General features: G+C 42.5%; 1 long non-coding RNA gene across 4 annotated transcripts in view; it reads left to right on the forward strand.

The window, feature by feature from the left end:
• Window positions 1-20,528, forward strand: part of LOC103884867 — a 96,901-nt gene that overhangs the window by 24,014 nt on the left and 52,359 nt on the right. For 2 of the 4 annotated variants that reach the window (XR_004182585.1, XR_004182587.1), the window contains exon 3: window positions 19,688-19,880. The exons of the other annotated variants lie outside the window; for them this stretch is intronic. This is a non-coding gene — a long non-coding RNA (uncharacterized LOC103884867). The remainder of the gene's footprint in view (window positions 1-19,687; window positions 19,881-20,528) is intronic. 4 annotated transcript variants of the gene reach the window in all.

Raw genomic sequence — 20,528 nt, forward strand, 5'->3', positions numbered from 1 at the left:
TTCCTAGAGACTTGCTGAATGGTTTTGATAAAAATGCTGATAGTGACATAGACAATGAAGTCCAAGCTGAGGTGGTCTCAGATGGAGATTAGGAACTTGTTGGGAACTGGAGTAAAGGTGACTCTTGCTATGCAAAAAGACCGATGGCATTTTGCCCCTGCCCTAGAAATCTGTGGAACTTTGAACTTGAGAGAGGTGGTTTAGGGTATCTGGTGGAAGAAATTCCTAAGTAGCAAAGCATTCAAGAGGAAGCAAAGCATAAAAGTTTTAAAAATTTTGCAGCTTGACGATGAGATAGAAGAGAAAAACCCATTTTCTGGAGAGAAATTCAAGCTGGCTGCAGAAATTTGCATAAGTAACAAGGAGCTGAATGTTAATCACCAAGACAATGGGAAAATGTCTTCAGGGCATGTCAGAGACCTTCACGGCAGCCCAAACCATCACAGGCCAGGACGCCTAGGAGGAAAAAATGGTTTCATGGGCCGGGTGCAGGACCATGCTGCTCTATGCAGTCTCAGGACTTGGTGCCCTGTGTCCCAATCATGGCTAAAAGGGCCAACGTACAGCTCAGGCCATGGCTTCAGAGGGTACAAGCCCCAAGCCTTGGCAGCTTACATGAGGTGTTGGGTCTGTGGGTGCACAGAAGTCAAGAATTGAGGCTTGGGAATCTATGCCTAGATTTCAGAGGATGCATGGAAATGCCTGGGTGTTCAGGCAGAAATTTGTGACAGGGACAGAGCCCTCATGGGGAACCTCTGCTAGGGCAGTGAGTACAGAAGGGAAATGTGGGGTCGGAGACCCCACAGAGTCCCCACTGGTGCACTGCCTAGTGGAGCTGAGAGAAGAGGGCCACCATCCTCCAGACTCCAGAATGGTAGATCCACTGACAGCTTGCACCATATGCCTGGAAAAGCCATAGACAGCACCAGCCTGTGAAAGCAGTCAAGAGGGGCCTGTACCCTGCAAAGCAACAGGGGTGGAGCTGCCCAAGGCCTTGAGAACCCACCTCTTGCTTCAGCATGACCTGGATGTGAGACATGAAGTCAAAGGAGATCATTTCAGAGCCTCAAGATTTGACTGACCCATTGAATTTTGGACTGGCATGGGGCCTGCCATCCCTTCATTTTGGCCAGTTTCTCCCATTTGGAACAGGTGTATTTACCCAACGCCTGTATCCTCATTGTATCTATGAAGTAACTAACTTGCTTTTGAGTTTACAAGTTCATAGGCAGAAGGGCCTTGCCTTGTCTAAGGTAAGACTTTGGACTTGGACATTTGGGTTAATGCTGGAATGTGCTAAGACTTTGGGGGACTGATCATGTTTTAAAATGTAAGGACATGAGATTTGGGAGGGGCCGGGGGCAAAATGATATGGTTTGGCTGTGTCCCCACCCAAATCTCACCTTGAATTGTAGTTTCCATAATCCCTACATGTGGTGGGAGGAACTCAGTGGGAGGTAATTAAATCATGGGGGCAATGACCCCCATGCTGTTCTCATGACAGTGAGCGAGATCTGATGGTTTTATAAGAGACTTTTCCCCCTTTGCTCAGCACCTCCAGCTGCCTTGTGAAGAAGGTGCCTTGCTTCTTTTTCTCATTCACCATGATTGTAAGTTTTCTGAAGCCTTCCCAGCCATGCTGAACTGTGAGTCAATTAAACCTCTTTCTTTTATAAATTACCCAGCCTCGCGTATGTCTTTATTAGGAGCATGAGAATGGACTAATTCTCCCTGTCTCTATGAAAAGAATTTAGACTTTAGGAATTTTGATCTTTCAGGATTTCAAGATTCAGGGTTATGGTGTTTGGGATTGGGTCTCCTGGGATTATGATCCTCACCTGGATTAAACAGCCTCGTAGCTCTCTTCAAACTATGATCCTATTCTCCCACTGCCTCCTGAGTTCAGCCTCTTTCTTCAACTTGGCTAAGCCTGCTTCTCCTTTCCTATCCATCCGCTTTCTTCCCTCTGATTAATCTAAAGTAAAATTTGACTTTTTTTCATTCCAACAACTCCAGCTTCTATCACATATCTCCTTTCGTGAAGGTGGCCCCTGATAATGTTTTTGTTGACAACAGTATAATACAGAGAAGATTGCGTACAGTTAAAATATGTATTTTATTTATTTGGCGGCAGCATTCTGATAAGGAATTAAAACCATTTGTTTTAAAATCATAATTTAATCACCAGGCAGAGCAGATAAAGAGAAATAAGTTCCAGAATCTCACATCTGTCAAAAGTAAATGCTGATTTTTTATTGAGGACTTCCTTATTTCTGCCACTAGTTGACTCTCAAACTGCTTGTCCCCAGTAGAATCTAGTGTGGAATTGGCAAATGAGGTGTCATACATGCAGCGCTCTACTGGAGCCGATAATTAGTACCCAGGAATTTTGTGAAGTGTTTGTCAAACCATCAGTAGAAATATTTACACAATGGAAATCAGCAAATTCTACAAATCTGGGCTTCCCCCCCACCCAACCAATATGTTTACTAGCATACCACTTTTATTCGTCTTGTAAACATTCAAACTTTCTATAAATATTCATGGACTCTCCCATACTCTGTGTCTCAGAATAACCCAAAGTCCTTACAATAGCCAGTGAGGCTGAGTGTGAGTTGACCCACCCAGTCCCTCTCTCCAACCTGTCTCCTGTTAGCTTTGTGATTCCTAATGTTCTCTACCTCATGCACCTGGGCTAGGCATGCACTCTGCTGTTTGCTGGCCTTTTCTTCCTGGACTGCTCTTCCCCACACATCTGCATAGCTGGTGCCCTCGCCTCCTTGGAATCTTTGTTCAAATGTCATCTTCTCAGTGAGACCTTCTGTATAACTTTCCTGTGACTGCTGGAATAAATTAGCACACATCTAGTAGCCTAAAAGAACACACACTCTCTCTAGGGGAGAGAGACCACTTTCTTACCTTCTCCAGCTTTGAGAGGATGCCTGCGTCCCTTGGCTCCTGGCCCCCTTCCAGCCAGCAACTGCATCATTCTGACTCCAGCTGTCATGCCTCTTGCCTCTGACTCTCCTGCCTCCCTCTTTTGCTTTTAAGTACTCTTGAGATAACATTGGGCCAACGTGAGTAATCCAGAATAATCTCCTCATCTCACAATCTGTAACTTAATCACATCAACAAGTCCCTTTTGCCATATAGGGATATGGACATGTAGAAAGGCCATTCTTCTGCCTCCTACCCCCTCCTTGAGCATTTTAACTATCTTCACATCTACCCACTCCCAGCATTGCTTGGCTCCCTTCCATGCTTAATTTTTCTCTGTGCCGCTTATTACCTTCTGGCATATTATACATTTTACATATTCATTTTACTAATGATCTGTCTTTTCTCATTGGAATGTTATTTGCATGAGGATAAATATTTTTGTTTTATATCATTGCCGTATTTTCATTATGTAGAACAGTGCCTTGCTGTTAGTAAGGATTCAAAAAACATATACGTTTTGGCTGAATAAATTAGGTTGAGAATTTTGGGGGAAAATCCTGGCATGATACAGAAGACGGTTCCCAGTGACGGGAAAGGGCCATGTGGTGGGACCTCTACAGGAAGCCGGGATGCTCCAGAGGTCCCCCAAGGCAGAGCTGCTTTGCTCACATTGAACTCTTTGCCCAAGCTCTTATTTCTAATGTTTTCTTTCATATTTGTTTTTGCTCTGCCTCTTTTTAATTTTTTTTTTATAGAGATGAGGTTTTATTATATTTCTCAGGCTGATATCAAACTCATGAGCTCAAGCAACCTTCCCACCTCGGCCTCCCAAAATGTTATTATGACAGGTACAAGCCAACACACCCGGCCTGCCTTTGCTCTGTCTTTGAAACATACTCAAAATATTTATATTGGTTTCTTTAAAATATTTATATTGGTTTCTAACTATAGATAGTAAACTCCTGAAGCAAAGTAACCACTTTGTTCTTCATTATTTCTTTCACTCTTCTACTCTGCACATTGCCAGATATTGGACACGTAGGTGCCAAATATTTGCTTTTCTGATTTCTTACATTTTATTTCTTAAAAATCAGCCTAACCACATTGTAGAGAGGGCTGATTTCCTTCCTTTGTTTTGAAAGCTTGTGCATGCCCACGGCTTCCATTGTGCAGTTCAATGCCGCTACAGTTTTTTTTTTTTCTATTTTTGCCAGACTTTCAAAACTCTTAAAACTTGCTTGCGGTCAGCACAGCAAGGAACACACCTTAGCTTTAAAAAAAACCTTAACATGGAAGAACGCACTGGCATTGTTTTCCAGCGTAACGCAGGCTGGGCTTGCCTGTTCCACATGCTGAACTATCCCGCAGGCTGACGTTACCTCGAAAGCTTGGATCCTGTTGGTTTATTTGTGTCGGTGGCGCCAGAGCCTGTTGTTTGGTGGGTCGACTCTGCTGGAGAATTGAGTGTGTGGGGATCTCGGCTCACCGCCAAGCTCCGCCCCCGGAGTTCCCGCCATTCCTCCTGCGCAAACCTCCCGATGGCTGGGACCACAGGGGCGCCCGCCTTCACCCGGCGCCCGGCTAATTTTTGTATTTTTTAATTAGAGGACCGTGTTGGCGGGGATTGGTCGATCGATCCTGCTGTGACCTGTGATCAGCTGCTGGGCCTCCCGAAAGTGCGGGATTACAGGCATTGACCCGCAGCCGGCCCTTTTCTTTTTTTTGGTAGTCTGCGTCTGTAGCCCAGGCTGGGAGTGGCGGCGCCATGTCAACTCACTGCGGCTCCGCCCCCGGGTTCCCGCCCATTCTCCTCCTTTCATGGCCTCCCGAGTAGCTGGGACTACAGGCGCCGCCACCTCGCCCGGGTAATTGTTTGTATTTTTAGTAGAGACGGGGTTTCACCGTGTTAGCCAGGATGGTCTGGATCTCCTGACCTCCTGATCCGCCCCCCTCGGCCTCCCAAAGTGCTGGGGTTCTAGGCAGGAGCCGCCGCACCAGGCCGTCCTGTCTGCTGTGTGTTTTCTGTGTTTTGCTGCCGACTATAGGAGATAATGTGGAGAAAAAAGAGATGAGAGGAGGAAGGTAATGAGAGACCTTGTCGAGGTTGTGACCTTGGTTTTTTTGAAGAATTTGCTGCCTTTCTACTGTGAAGCGAAGCAGCATTTTGTTACTGACCCGAAAACCACGTAATCTCAGGTGAAGGTGCCACTCGCCGCGCTGTGGGAATGCCGTCTGTGTTTTGTTGCACTGTTTCTTGGTTGTGTGCTTGGCTGGCTTTTTGGAGGGGAAATGTGGAAAGGGGAACTACACAGAAGGGCCGACCCGCCCACATTCTCTTATTATCTTCCAGACAAGAAGGAACAAGCAGAGCTAAGAGTGGAGTGAAGAAAGGAGTGTGATAAGCACCAGCAAAGAGCTGAGGGCTGTTGCTCTCTAAAATTATTATTTGATTATTTTAAAAGTATGGAAGTTTTCTAGTCACTGAAGAAAGGAGCGGAAAGTGCACTTATTTTGATATAGAGTTATTTAACTACCTCCTAAACACATATGTGAAATTTTTTTTTTTGCTGGTGCAAAGTATTTTAATCAGTAAGAATTCATATACTGAGATTATGATTAGAGAACTCAATTTATACATTTGCTATCTTGCTTAAGCCTGACATGGCCACAAAACCCAAGTTTACTCCAAAATATATAGCTTCAAAATAACAAATACTGGAAAGTTTGGTGTGGAAACTATTTTGTACTTTTGCACAAAAAACCTGAAGAACAAATTACCTAAAGAACAATTTGCTAAACATGAGAAATCACTCACTTTGAATATGTACAGGTAAGATAGGAACAGTGACCAGACCAGTAAATTATAGTTTATATTGAAGATAATATTCAGTTGACTCAGAACAAATAACCAGCATTCTTGATAACATCTTAGCATTTCCAGAGTGCCAAGTGTACTGATTTTTAAAAATATATTTTAGAAGGAACTTAGATCTGGTGTTTTTAATGAAAGCCAGCATCTCTGATGTTGCAACATGTATGTGAAGTGGATGTTACGTCTATCCTGCCCTTTAACCCCACCATTAACAAAGTGGCTGAAAATAACAGTAAAAAAAAATCAGTCTAAGGGAGAAAAGAACTAATGCTCTCAATTCTCTCTCTCTGTGTGTGTGTGTGTGTGTGTGTGTGTGTTAAGGGGGATGACAGGAGGCAGTCTTAACTCTTGAAAGAAACCTTGTGCGCAACGTGCAGGTTTGTTACGTATGTATACATGTGCCATGTTGGTGTGCTGCGCCCGCTAACTCGGCATTTACATTAGGTATATCTCCCTAGAACTTGAAGTATGATAAAAAATATATATAAAATAAAAAAAAAGAAACTGTCTTTGTATAGGAAGCTTATTTTGGTTTAGGTTCAATGATAAGAAAGTTTAATTTTATAATCCATAAGACCAGATACCTTCAGAAATGATTTTTCCCTGTGGGATTTCCTTGACTGGTATTCCACCCAGTGTGAAATGACAGGTCTGGATGTCTGTGTCTACACCCATCAAAGCGTCAGAGCTTCATGCACTGCTATTACTTTTCTGTTAACTCTGGGTAAATCAGGAGGCTGGTACAAGGAATAATTTTAACTTCAGATTTTACAGTTTGTTTCTGTTAAGGGCAGAAGGATCTACTTTTCAATGATCTGTATTTTTAGATGTTGACTTTTCCTGATGCTATTTTTTTGATTATGGAGAAAATGGAATTCTTATTAGAAATCTCAACTCTGAATTGAGAATAGATGTTTTGATACTTGTACTGCTGTGGCCGGAAACTTGGAATCATGAATTAAAAGAGACCCTGCTGTTTATCTACAGATTAGGACACACAAATAAACATCAGTGTAATATCCTCACTAGCATTCTGAGAGTTACATTTACTTATTCCAGAGCAAAATTAATATATGATAAGAAGTGGAATATTTTCTGTTGATATCTAGGGTATTATGACAAGAACCTTCCTTAGAAAAGTAATAGTGTATTAGGAGGACACTGGATGCTACCACATTATTTGCCTTCAAGGCCTTCAGGGCATTGCAAACAACTGCAATCAATCTAATAACCTTATCAAGCACAAGCCAACAGTGAAATGAAAGTCATTTATGTGATACAGCAGGCGAGACCTTCATTGGTACCCTTGGAAAGTGACTCACTAACCCTGCCGAAGCTTTGCTCCATCTGATCAGGGCATAATGTTTCATTGGCCCAATAATCAAGGCCTTTAGAGTTTCACAGCGTTTTCCCTACAATAGCTAATACGGGGAGCACTGCTGACGTTCTGCCCACGGTTGCCAAGGCTGAAATCAAACTTGCTTTGAATAATACTATAAAAGCCTTGAAATGAATCTTTGCCATAGGAACCAATGTTCAATTGTGGGCTCTCTACAAAGCTGCTCAAGGTGAGAGGGAGCAAACTTTTTGAGTTGGTTTTAGGTAACAGAAACAGACGTCTTTATTGGATTTATCTGGAAAAAAGTAAGGAAAATCCCAACATTATCTGTTCTGGTCAACAAGTGTAAGGCTTAGTCCCGTTTTACTTCTCTCCTTCCCCTTTAGATCCTTTTTCCTTATTCTTGACTCCATGTATGGAGAAAAAGTTCAAGTGCATCTACAGCAGTAATGCTGGGAACTTGTCACTTATTCCCATGATGCTGCTACTGCTTATAAAGCACTTTGAGGATTCTTTATTCAGAATTAGTGATAAGCCTCAAGAGGAAATCAGCCTTGCTGGTGTACAGCTGTGTTTTGGGCTCATGTGTAGTAGAAGAGCTAACATGGATTTCAGAGTCTCCCAGGTGTTTGGAATCCAGGCTCTGCTCTCAGGACCTGCGAGGTCTTAGATAAGTTGCTCAATCTCTTTGAGCCCCAGTTTTCTGAGTACAATGACACATACCTTACAGGACTGTGGTGTGAGTGAATTACACGATGTGTATGGATCCATCTAGAGTCTTCTTTCCTTCCTTCTCTCCTCCCTACCTCTGAATTTCCAGCACGCTCTACTTTCTGAGGTCTGACTCCTGAAAGGCTAGACACAGCAAAGCTGGATGCTTGCTAGAAAACTGAGGGGCTAGACTTGAGTGTTAGGGAACCAGGGAATGACATCTGTCATCCATCCGGTTAGGCCTAGGAGGAAAGCGAGGCAGGGCAGCAGAGTGGGAAGTGGTGCCCATGAAGGCCACTTTTGGGCAGTCACCGGAGCCTCTGCTCAACGCACTTTAGTTCTGAGTTATTTGGAGCCCAAGGTAGGGGCAGATATAAGAGAAGGACGGCAGTTATCGCCTGGTCAGGAGTTTAACAGTTTCTACCTCCTTTCAAACCTCACTTCATCCCTTCCGTCCCAGTCAAATTCTCAGGCATCTGTGAGCAGGCCTGTGCATCATCATTTCTCCTCTGCAAGGGTGTCTTCTTCGGGCATGTGAGAAGGTCTTAGTGCACCTGTGGTATTTAGGGACTTGATCCTCTTTCCTCTTTATTGTCAAAGTTGTGACTTGCCGAGGTCGGGACAGAGTCTGGTTATGACATGTTAGCAATCGTCACCTCTCATTTTTGAATAAATACGCCTTTATGCAGTTTGATCTCCCATTCATGTCATTTATTAATTTGTTCAGTCATTAACACATTCATTTGTGGAACATTTGGCCTGGTAAATAGAAGAAACCCTTCTTTGGCATTAGGGGAGAGAGAACAAAATGCACAGAGATACACGCTTAGCTTTGTATAACTTTTGACAGTTTCTAACATCAAATAAGATCGAACTTGGAAAACCAAAGACTTACCACTGAGATATTTTCATAATCTAAAAAGTCAGTTTCAAAAGAACTTCCGAAATGTTTTTTAAAATGACTGTCCTTTAGAATAATTATGTAGCATTCCAAGGTTTTAGTGTTCAACCAGCATTTATTACCACCTGCTGGGTGCCTGAGGTAGGAAATTGTAATGAGAGCCACAAACATGAATTGAAAAACTGCTGCCTGTAGGTCCTCAGTTCCTGTCAAAGCATAGAGCCCCCTGTAGATAGAGCCCCCTGTAAAAGGTGCCCTGTGTTCTGGGCGAGAGGATACACTCAGTCAGCAGGTATATCTGGTGGGCAGAACAGGAAAGGTGTCACCGAGGAGGTGCTATGTGAGCTGGTTGTGAAAAATGAATATGGGTTTACGAAGCAGATCTGAGAGGCACTTTGCCGAAGTTACAACTCCTACCCAGGCATTTGTTTGAATTTTCTGTTTCATCTGCTCGTTGGAGATTATTTGTTGGTACACTTAGATCTTCTATGCCAGGCTGAAAAGAAAGGAGTGATTGTGTGTGTGTGTGTGTGTGTGTGTGTAGTATTTTTCACAGAGTTTCTTTGTGTTTCCAAGCTTACTTTAGAGCTGAAGCTTGTCAGAGTTCTCATAACAAATGCGTGATTGAACTAAATTACAACCCGCCGCCTCTGGTGTTGCAGCCTTACGGCACCTTAATGTTTTCATGGGGTGTGCTGTACCTTCATGATTTATTTAAAGACCAAATCATAATGAATAACAATTCTTAGGCTTAAACCTATAGAGGGGTAGGAAATAGTTCAAACTTTCAGACTTACATGAACAAATGCAATCTTCAAAAACTACTGTTTTCTAATCTGCGTGAATGTACTGAACTCATTGACGCCTTCCTTTAAATGTGATGTATCAAAAGTGCCTTGCAAACTGTTAAATTCCAGTGTTGATATTGTTATAGATATACTTTATTAAATACTGGATAATGATTTTATAAAGTACAGGGTTTTTAACTGTGAAATTATTCTAAAATATGTAGAAAAATTTGGAATAATCTTCCCATGTTGAACACAATGATTGTTTTTAAAATTCTCTTGATTTATATGTTTATATGTTGTGGATTCTCAATTGAGTGAATTAGTGTCTTTGCAGTATAGTAAGATTTTGGTATAGTTTTTAATCTATCAGGGAAAAGGCTAGATAATTAAGTAGGATCTCATTTGTCTCATAGCCCATTATTTGAAGGATGATTTAAGACCATAGGAAATACTGAGCCGCCTTTTCTAAAAAGACAACTGATTTTCTTATGCTTTTAAGTTCAAATTTATCTTATCTCCTTTTGACTAATGGAAACAACAGGTTATCAAAAACCGTAACAGAAAATATTCTTCTTATTTATTGAATCAGAAGAGAAACAGGAAATACTGTGCTTTCTTGGGCCTGTTTCCTACACCCCAGCATCACACAAATTGTTGTTGCTTCTATAATGTTCAGCTTCAAATTATTTTGCTTGATCAGTCAAAATGAATTACCTGAATTTTCTCCTCCTGTTCAAAATGGAACCGCATTTATCCACCTACCCCCAGCCCTAGGACTGTTTCTTTTATTCCAATAGTTTCTGATATCCTTGACTTCACAGTAGAAAGCTGTGAGTCTCCCAAACCCCTTCACTCAGGTCCCGTGGAGCCTGTCTTCTAAAGTCTCTTCAGCCTTCTTTCTTTGCATGTTCATGGCCACATTGTCGTTTAGACCCTTATCCCTGACTGTAAGGCATCCCTTGGGTCTTCCTGCCTGTGGCCATGCCTAATTTATACCCTTCCTAAAATGCAATGTGATCATGTCGCTGCCTTGCTTAGAAGCCCTGCACTGACTTCCAACACGTGCAGAATCAGGTGCTTACTGTTTAACATGGTCTACCCAGTCCTCCAGATTCTGGCTTCCAGTTATTTTCTCAGCCTCAAAAAAGCACCTCACTCTCCAAACATATCAAATAGCTTGCGCCCTCCTGCCTCCGGTTCACACCTCCATTCCCTCCCCTCTACCTGGATGCCCCTCCCGCTGTCAGCTCCCACAGATTGACTGGCGCTTGAGTGTTTTATTGCACTTTGGACCTCCTGCCTCTCACTCCTGGCTTCTGTCTGTCTACCTGTCCTGATCTGCCACTTGTGTAGCCTCTGGCTTATCTGCCTAATTCTGGTTGACAGTGTTATTTGTTAGCTTCATATCTACTTGTTCTCTCAATTATTTCTCAGCCTCCCCACACCAGGCTCCTTGCCCCGTATTTATAAGCTGCTATTGGCTTGAGGGTGACTGTGCCTTTCTAATAAAACTATTTTATAGACTGATAGTTACAATGGTACAGTAGAAAAGAAATGAATCTACCTTTGAGTGTATTGCAATACATCTAGTGATCCATAAATATTTTCTTATTATTATCATTATTGTTATTTTTGAATAGATGATCAGGGAAGGCAGAGTCTAGGCCACCAGTCTGAACTTAGTTTTCATCTTTATTAAGATATTTGGGATGTCTGCAAGTATTCTGAATTTTAAATGGCATTTGGTGATTCGATAAAATTTTGTTTTACTCTGAACTGAGCAGTTTCAGCAGCTGGCTACTGTGTCATCATTTCTGTAAATTCAAAATGTAGAAGGAACATTTACCTTTTAACAAGGGAGTATCCTGGGTCTCAGTTCTCAACCGTTTTTCTAGGTGTGCTCGTGCCTCTGTGACCTCAGAAAGCCTGATGGCATTAAATTCCATGTACGTGTGCACGGTCGATGAACGCATATTTCCAGCTCCTACCTCTCCTCTAAAATTTAGGCTCGTATCTAATTAACTGCTAATGATCACCACTTGGAAGATTAACAGACAACTATCACACATCCATAAGGAAGTTCTTGATCCTCCACCTTCAACCCCTGGGCCCAACACTCCTCAGTCTTCTCTGTCTCAGTAAATAGCACCTCCAGCGTACCAGCTGTTAGGCCGGGAAACTTGCCCTGACCCCTGTTTGTCTCTGACACCGTATATCAGCATACACTGTTGAACTGAGTTCAGAATCTGAGCTCCCCTTGCCCCAACCATTGTGTGCACCTTGCTTCACTTTACATCGTTGCTTTCAAGGATTATCAAAATAGCCTCCTGACTCCTCTCCCACTTGCTCTTTCTTGCTCCCTGCACTTTGTTCTTCACTGAACAACCAGAGTAAGTCTTTATTTATTTATTTATTTATTTTGAGACAGAGTCTCCTCTATCACCCAGGCTGAAGTGCAGTGGCGCGATCTGGGCTCACTGCAACCTCTACCTCCTGGGTTCATGCAATTCTCCTGCCTCAGCCTCCTGAGTAGCTGGGACTACAGGCATGCACCATCAAGCCCTGCTAATTTTTGTATTTTTAATAGAGATGGGGTTTCGCCATGTTGGCCAGGCTGGTCGCGAACTCCCGACCTCAGGTGATCCAGAGTAAGTCTTTTAAAGTGTAAGGCAAATAATGTTTTCCATCTGCTTCCATGGCTAGGAAGGTCTTAAACCGTCTTGTCCCCTGACACTTCTCTGATCTCTATTCCCATCAGGCTCCCCTCTGTTATTGCAATCTTCAGAGAAACCAGGCAGATGTGCTTCTGCCCCAGGGCCTCTGCATGCGCGGTCCCCTTTGCCTGGAATGCTTTCTCTTCAGGTAGCAGCATGGCTTACCTCTCTTATCCAGGCCTTTGCTTCATTATTACCCTGTCATAAGAAGGCTCTTTTCTGACCTTTTAACTTCAAATGGCACCTTCTCACTCTCTATTTTCTTATTCTACTTTATTCTTCTTTAAAGCACTTCTTACCATTTGACCTATCATGTATACACACTTCCAGATTTCTTCACTGGTTGCACCCACTCCCACTCTGTCCTGTGCAAGCTCCATGAGAGCAGAGACTGTTTTGTTCATTGCTGCATCTCTATCTCTTAAGATAGTTCTTGGCATAAGTAGGCATGCAGATTAGTATTGCATGCATGAGTGAGGACAGTAACGGTCCCAAATTCTTCTGGAAAGTTTTTCCTCAATCTTGAGGCTAGTTCACTATCATCAGATTTCTTGACCACTAATGACTCACTGTATCTCTGTCCTATTTACAGGCACAGTTTGGAAATATTGCGAGTTCAGTTCCAGACTACCAAAATAAAGCAAACATTGCAATAAAGTGAGTCACACAATTTTTTTGGTTTTGCAATGCACGAAGTCATGTTAACACTATATTGTGGTCTATTAAGAGTACAATTTCAATATGTCTAAAAATGCCAATGTACATGCCTTAATTTAAAATAATTTATTGATAAAAATGCTAATGATCATCTGAGCCTTCAGCAAGTTGTAATCTTTTTGGTGATGGGGGTCCTGTCTCTCTGTTGATTGCTGCCAACAGATCAGGGTGGTGGGTACTGAAGGTTGGGGTGGCTGTGGCAATTTCTTTTTCTTGTTTTTCTGAGATGGAGTCTCAGTCTGTTGCCCAGGCTGGAGTGCAGTGGCAGGATCTTGGCTCACTGCAACCTCTGCCTCTGGGGTTCAAGTGATTTCTCTTGCTTCAGGCTCTCAAGTAGCTGGGATTATAGGCCCCAACACCATGCCTGGCTAATTTTTATATTTTTAGTAGAGACGGGGTTTTACCATGTTGGCCAGGCTGGTCTCAAACTCCCGACCTCAGGTGATCCACTGGCCTCAGCCTCCCAAATTTCTGGGATTATAGGCATAAGCCACCGTGCCTGGCCAGCAATTTCTTAAAATAAGACAGCAGTGAAGTTTGCCACATCAATTGACCCTTCCTTTCATGAAAAATTTCTCTGTGGCATGTGATGCTGTTTGATAGCATTTTACCCACAGTAAAACTTCTTTCAAAATACAGTCAATCCTCTCAAAGCCTGCTGCTTCTTTATCAACTAAGTTTATTGAATATTCCAAATCCTTTATTATCGTTTCAACAATGTTGATAGTATCTTCACTAGGAGGAGATTTCATCCCCCAAAACACAACAAAGCAACAACAACAAAAAAACCCACTTTTTTTTCTCATCCATAAAAAGCAAGTCCTCATTTCATCAAGTTTGATCATGAGATGCAGCAATTCAGTCACATCTTCAGGCTCCCCTTCTAATTCTAGTTCTTTTGCTCTTTCTACCACATCTGCAGTTATTTCTTCCACTGAAGTCTTGAACTCCTTAAAGTTATCCGTGATGATTTTAATCAGCCTCTTCCAAACTCTTGTTAGTGTTGATATTTTGACCCCTCCCATGAATCATGAATGTTCTCAATGGCATTTAGAATGGTGAGTCCCTTCCATAAGGTTTTTAGTTTACTTTGCTCAAATCCATCAGAGGAATCATGATGACAGTGACAACTCTATGAAATGTATTTCTTAAATAATAAGACTTGGAAGTTGAAATCACTCCTTCACTCCTGAGCTTCAGAATGACCTTGTATTAGTAAGCATGGAAACAAAGTTGATTTCCTTGTATGTCTCCATCAGAGCTCTTAGGTGTCAAGGAGTACTAACATTTTGAAAGAAATCTTTTTCTCTGAGCAGTAGGTATCAACAGTGAGCTTAAAATATTGAGTAAACCATAGTGTAAATAGATGTGCTGTCATTCAGGCTTTGTTGTTCCATTTGTAGGGCACAGGCAGAGTAGGTTTAGCATAAGTTTTAAGGGCCCTGGAATTTTCAGAATTGTGAGGGCAAATTGGCTTTAACTTAAAGTCGCCAGATGCATTAACCCGTCATGAGACTTAGCCTGTCCTTTGAAGCTTTGAAGCCAGGCATTGACTACTTCTCTCTAACCGTGAAAGTCCTAGATGACATGCACTTCCAGCAGAAGGCTGATTCATCTACACTGAAAATCGATTGTGTAGTGTGGCCACCTTTATCAGTGATCTGAGCTAGATCTTCTGGGTAACTTGCTGCAGCTTCTCCGTCACACTTCCTGCTTCACCTTGCACTCTTATGCTATGAAGAGGGCTTCTTAAACCTCATGAAGCAACCTCTGCTAGCTTCAAACGTTTCTTCTGCAGCTTCCACACTTCTCTCAGCCTTTATAGAACTGACGAGAGTCAAGGCCTTCCTCTGAATTAGGATTTGGCATAAAGGATTATTCTGGCTGGTTGGACCTTCTATCCGGACCATTAAACTCTCCATACCAACAACAACGCTGTTTCACTGTCTTACCACAGTGTGCTCACTGCATTAACATCCTTCAAGAACTTGGCCTTCGCGTTCACAATTTGGCTCTTGGTTTTGTCCAAGAGGCCTAGCTTTCAGCCTGTCTCGTCTTTTGACATGCCTTCCTCACTAAGCTTCATTTCTAGCGTTAGATTTTAAGTGAGAAATGCATGAGACTCTTCCTTTTACAGGAACGGGTACAGGCCACTGTAGGATTATTAATTGGCCTAATTTTCATATTGTTGAGTCTCAGAAAATAGGGAGGCCCAAGGAGAGGAAGAGAGATGGGGAAACAGCCGGTTGGGGGGGCAGTCAGAGTCCATACAACATGTGTCAGTTAAACATGCCATCGTACGTGGATGCGGCTCATGGTGCCCAGAACACAGCAGTAACGTCAAAGGTCACTGACCATGGAGCACCATAACAAACACAGTGATAAATTTTGAAATATTGCTAGAATTACCTAAATGTGACGCAGACACAAAGTGAGCCCATGCCATTAAAAAAAGGCACCGAAACTTCCAGTTAGCTGAACATGTGGAGGTGAAATGTGGCTCAATTTTGTGAGTTGAATTAGACAAGTCCCTGATCTTTCCTATTTGTTAAAGTCAGAATTTAGGATACTTTCTTTTATGAATTAGCATTAACTTAAACAAAAGAGCTTAATGAGATTCACCTGGCATGACTGGTAAGGTAATTATGTTTCAGAATTTACTGAAAAAGAAAGGTTCTTTTGTTTGTTATGCTTTCAAGGAGTAGAAAACCCGCGGTTGAAAATCAATACCGAAAGGGTCAAAGTGTGCTGGGGCGTGGTCGAGCTCCTTTGAAACAGACTGGTGGGGAAGAACTTTGTGTCCAAGTTCGGCCTGTGTCAGCAGCTGAGCCTCCGAATGAGACGCATGCTACAGAAAGAACACATGGGCTGTGGCCATTCAGCAACTGAGCACCTATCCCAGGCACTGCCACTGCAAGGATGAGGAAGACACATACAGTCCCTACTGTGCAGACGTGTTACGCTGGGGTCCCAGGCACTGCCACTGCATTAAGGATGAGGAAGACACACACAGTCCCTACTCTGCAGACGTGTTGTGCTGGGGTTAGCAGAAAGTGGAAATGCAGGATTTTCTCATTTCAATACAGGGTGATCAAAGCTCGTACGCAGGATGTTCGGGCTGCTGTCGGAGCACATTGGGGGAGCACCTAAACTCGTTAGAACTAACTGATGATGAGTACAGCTTATGTTTGGGACTATTAGCAGGAATGATATAAAAAAGTTGGGTAAATGAAAATAGTGTACTATTTAGGTTAGCACAGAGTAGTAATGTAGATGAATTAGTTAGCATAAAAAATAATTTTTATGGCCAAAGAAGAAAGAGACATGAGAAGATTTTAGTCTCACTGTTGAAGAGACACATTGCACACTATATAATTCTCATAAAAAACATAAGAACATAGGTAAATGCAACGCATATGAAGCTGTAGAAAGAATAATATTGCACATTATTCACTTATTACTCTTTTTTTTTTTTTTTTTAATGAGACAGAGTCTCCCTCTGTCGCCCAGGCTGGAGTGCAATGGCGTGATCTTGGCTCATTGAAACCTCCGCCTCCTGGGTTCAGGTGATTCTCCTACCTCAGCCTCCCGAATGGCTGGGACTACAGGTGCCTGGTACCATGCCCAGCTAATTTTGGTAATTTTGGTAGAGACCGGGTTTTGCCATGTTGGCCAGGCTGGTCTCAAACTCCTGACCTCAAGTGATCCACCTGCCTTGGCCTCCCAGAGTGCTGGGATTACAGGTGTGAGCCACTGCACCCGGCCTCACTTATTACTCTTGATAGCACAATTATAGGTACTTAGTAGACATTTAGTTAGAATTCAAGGAGATTCTGAGGGGTATAATTAGTTGAAATTGCAGTTAAGCAATTACTAGTATCAGAAAACCACTTTCGTTTAACTTACTTCTAATGACCGAGACAGAGGAGCTGTACCAGGGCTGTATCCCACGTGAGGTCCCCATCAGAGAATCTGGGGCGGGACCATCCAGCCGCTTCCCTTACAGGGAAATAGGTTTCTCTTTCTGGTGAACTTCCCGACAGGCGCTTTAGGTTAGTGCTTTTGGTAAATCCAAGGAATGGAGTCTATTTTGGAATCCTGAAATACTCAAAGAGGGCTTTGTCTCCCAGGAAGGGCATCAGCTGAGATAACTCAAGTGGCATTTGAGAAGAAGCAGAAGCAGGTAGGTCACTCTCTGCCTCCCAGGAGCAGATCATAAGACCTCCTTTCAGAGGAACAGTCCTTATACCCAGAAGAAAGAAACATCCTTATCTCTGAAGACGCAGGGACACAGAGAAGAATCTGAACACACAGGCCTCGCTGAGTTCCCCCAGTTCATCTCCGTGACAGCATACCCACTGTATCCAATTGTACCCATCCATGGCGTCCACTGCTCATCAAACCTAACTAAGCACAAGATACACAAGGTTTCCTGTTTCTTTGGGTCATTTTCTTATGAAGACTCCTGTGCCACATAAAACTTTTTAAATAAACGTGTATGCTTTTCTCTCGATCAGTACTTTGTTACGGGGGCATCGGCCGCAGGCCTAGTGATGGGTGAGGAAAAGAAACCTTTCTTGCCCTACAAAGGAATGAAAAAGAATATTTGGGTATATATATTCTTAACCCAACGAGAGACTCCGTTCCATGGGCCTTATTTCCTCCCTATGTTTTATTATTCATGGACAGACCCTCTACTCTTGATCCATTTGATCAAAAAGTCTGTGAAGACTGCGTCCTGGACTGTGGCCGTGGAGTGGAGTGTCTTGCAGCTGCGTGTGAAACTGGATACTTGTGGACTAGATCTGCCGAGGGAGGAGAAGGATTAACGACCCCCCGCAGAAGCCATCTAGTGAGCTCTTAGGATGAGCTGATAAAGAATTTGGGAGGACTCTAGCTCTAGACTTTCTGGGACGATTTCCTTCTTCACAGCAGAGTTCAGGTCTCTTGCCCTTTGCCGTGGGAAAGCCGTACTCTCCTGTTTCTCCTGCGAGGCTGTCTTCCTCATGGCTCAGTGGCAGTTCTTTGGCACAGTCAAAAATCAGGGCAATTCCCTGCATTTTATATGTTTTGCTGAGAATGAAGCTGTACGCTCTGGGCAAGTAGGAATTAACTCTTAGGCACACGGGGCCTTTGAATTGCTAAAAGGCTGTCTTCTGGGCAACACTCATTATGGATTGTGATCAAGTTACAGAATGTTCATGTTGCTTTGCTTTCTTAATCAGCCTTGTTTGTGACTTCCGATATCTTTGATCAAGATTGCAAATTGACTTTAATTTTTGTGCTTATATGTTAAGGAATGGTCTCTTTATTATTTCAAGTGAGCCATTTGTAGAATTAATTTAATCACCCATTCAGATCTACAGACTACAAAAATGAACATTATATAGATATAGACACTGCGTTCATATAAAAAATTTCCAAATAGATGTATCTGGGCTGCAATTGTCACGAAAGGAAGGCTCACTTTTAGAGGAAGCAAGATAATATATATTATAGGTTAAGAAAGATAAAATAACGGAAAAAAAGAGAATGGAAATAAACTGCAATTCTTACTTTCTTGTTTCTTTGTCACTGGGTTTTGCAGAATCCAGCCCCATGAGAACGTTTTCCCCATTGTTAGTCCCTAGTAGGCTTTGTAATTGGGAAAAAACCTCAAAACTTCCCCCGCCCTTTGCTATATTTTGGTTGTATAATCTTATTCTTGGATTTAGTCAAGATAAATTTAACAAATTCAAATCAAGATTGTAAAATATATATTTCTTCTGTCAAATTTGCCTCATAGTCTCCATCCCTCTTCAGATGCCAAAAATAACTCAGATGGTGGATATAGGATTTGTTCTTTAAGAAAACAAGCCTTGTTTTCTTACAAATGAGTAGAAGCTGCTGAAAGATAGGGCCCCTGCCTCACACTTCCATCTTGTGTTCCTGGGAGCACTGTGGTGCTGAGATATTATCCATCGTTCTCCCTGATTTTTCTAAAGGTCCCTTGGTCTCCATGTGCTGGAGAGTGAGAGAGGATTTAAAGTCTTTCTGAGAGTGACTCCTCACCTTACTGTGGTTTTCTGTTACTTACTTTCCCAGCATTTGTGACGCAGTTTTCTCTTCCTGTCTTTCTTTTCTCTAAGATAATGAACACAAGGTAACTCCTCTTAAGAACAGGCAGTGCAGCATCAGGCGAGTATCAGATGGCAAGGGTTCCAATTATTCATTCTCTGATTTCCCCTTGACTTTTCTAAGAAAAGTGCAGCTTTATGTTTACTAGGACTAGAGAAATTCAGCTTTGCAGAAAGAACATAACATCTCAGTTGCTGTAGTCTTTGTTGTTAGTTATCATTTGTAACTAGGAGCTCGAATTTTCTTTCCTGGACCTGTCTGTTGTAGAGTGCAGCAGCAGGGTCTTCTCTGGTGCTGCAGGAGAAGGGATGCAGCCCTTCTCTCTGGGTTCTTTTGACCTAAGACGCCTTCCAAAATGTGAAATGTAGGCTCCACGAGCAAAGGTGTTTTTGCCTCTTTTGTTGGCTATTCTGTACTGATGATGTGGGGAATAGTGCTTGGCACACAGTAGACCCTCAGGAAATATTTATGGAATGAATGAATAAATCCCCCATAATATAGGTTTATCGGACGCTTGACCTCCAATGATCTTCACCTGGGGAGACAATGTTGCCAGTGAGTGTCGTGGTTGCCTTTCAATTCCAGCTCTTTGTCCTGGGCAGAGCTTGTTGCACCTTCCAGTTCCAGTAATCAAGGAAGCGGAGTCCCTGCAATTCTTCAAGGAACCTTGAGAACTCAGGAGGTCCTGGGGTGGCTGCATCAATCCTGCAGACCAATGCCAATCAGCAGAGGGGCCATTCCCAGGGCCACATGGCTGGCTGAGTTGGGCCTTGGCCAGGTAAGACGCACAGCATGCATGCCTATGTGATTTAATTCTGAATGCCATAGACCTGGCAAGTCATAAAATAGCAACCAATAATTGTAAGTTAGAGGGCTCATTTCCTCCCAGAAATCTCAGTGTATGTGAAGATAGATTGGAATGTGTAAAGAAAAGCTAAGAAAGCAGATTTCTGATAAGAGCAGCGTGTGACTCGTACAGCAGTTCTGAATTACAGCCCAAAGGATGGAATGCTGACAGTTCCTTCCCTCTTACCTGTGATTGCTAGAATTTTATTTAGCGGATCGTTTTTGAGCCGATCTCAAAATGAGAAAATTCTTTGAGGAATTATGCGTAGTGTGAAGTATAGTCTCTCCCTTGTTGCCCGTGGAGATGCCACTGGTGACAGGGCAGATTTCCCACTGCAGGGTCGATGGAGATGCTGCTGCTGTCTTTGGACATAATAGTTTATGACAAAGAGACCAAAATAATTCCTCTTTAGCCATGTGGTTGTCTGTAAATTTGCCTAGTTGGTCATCCAAAGCGATGACATTTAAGATATAGTTGATACACTGTTTATCTTAAAGAAACGTTTTAAAATTAATTCTTCAGACCTATGTAATATTTTATCTTTTCTGTTTAATAATATCCAAATGTGCTTTTGTGACA

This window comes from Papio anubis, chromosome 3 (assembly GCF_008728515.1).
Source record: "Papio anubis isolate 15944 chromosome 3, Panubis1.0, whole genome shotgun sequence".
Classification (NCBI taxonomy): domain Eukaryota; kingdom Metazoa; phylum Chordata; class Mammalia; order Primates; family Cercopithecidae; genus Papio; species Papio anubis.